General features: G+C 41.4%; 1 non-coding gene across 1 annotated transcript; it reads right to left on the bottom strand.

Annotated features, from left to right (window-relative positions):
- Window positions 1–211: 211 nt before the first annotated feature.
- LOC127902888 (small nucleolar RNA R71) lies at window positions 212–315 on the bottom strand. The gene has a single exon (XR_008055525.1). It is a non-coding gene; the product is annotated as a small nucleolar RNA R71 (small nucleolar RNA).
- Window positions 316–1068: the final 753 nt, after the last annotated feature.

Genomic DNA, 1068 nt, shown 5'->3' with positions numbered 1-1068 from the left:
TAATCATTTGAATGATTTTTATGCCATTTATCAAACATTCAAATATGAGAATTTTTCAGATGATGATGTTAAACTTAGACTATTCGCATTTTCTTTAAAAGATAGAGCTCGTTCATGGTTAAATACTTTACCTGCTAATAGCATTTCATCATGGGAACAAATGGTAACAAAATTTTTGAATAAATATTTCCCATTGCATAAAACCAATGCTATTCGCAGGGAAATCTCGGAGTTTACCCAGACAGAGGACGAGCAATTTTTTGAAACATGGGAGCGATTCAATGGGCTACTCTTGAAGTGTTCACATCATGGGTACGAGAAATGGCACCAATGCCAATACTTTTTGGAGGGATTACTACCAAATGTGCAAGAATGGCTAATGGCAACAAGTGGAGGAGAGCTAATGTCAAAAAGTGCGTCAGAAATTTGGGAATTCTTCCAGCGACAAGCGGACAATTCCCAACAACGGAGTCGATCACTCAGGAATACTAGAAGGATTAAAGGAGTGAATGAGGTTCACATTGGCGAGTCAACTTCGGGAATCAAAGAAGTCAAGGAGATGGTTGAAGGTCTTGCTCGACAAATAGCATCATTATCGACTGCTAAATCAACAGAACCACATGACCATGACTCATACTCAGATCAAGCCAATGCCATAGGTGTAATGAGAAAGCCATCAAATTACAACCCATACTCCAACACATATAACCCTGGATGGAGAGACCACCCCAATTTTTTATGGTCTCAAGGATTCCAACAGAATGGACCAGCAGCTCCAGCTCCACCAATGCAACAAATTCCTCAAGTTCTTCAAGCCTCTCAGCCACCATTTAGACCATACAATCAGAACCAGAACCAGAACCACTCTCAACCTAGACCATGGGAGGATGCATTCCAGAATTTCATGAATGTTACTCACTCCACGATTGAGCAACAGAACCGCACCATTGATGGACTACGAAATGAGTTGAGAGCAGGCTTCAACTCACAAGCTCAATCGGTTTCAAGCCTCGAGAAGATGGTGGGACAACTTGCTTCTTCAGTTCAGACCTTGGCAATGACCGTTGA

This window comes from Citrus sinensis, chromosome 5 (genome assembly GCF_022201045.2).
Source record: "Citrus sinensis cultivar Valencia sweet orange chromosome 5, DVS_A1.0, whole genome shotgun sequence".
NCBI lineage: Eukaryota > Viridiplantae > Streptophyta > Magnoliopsida > Sapindales > Rutaceae > Citrus > Citrus sinensis.
Note: the sequence above shows the minus strand (reverse complement) of the source record. Positions and strands in the feature narration are given on the sequence as shown.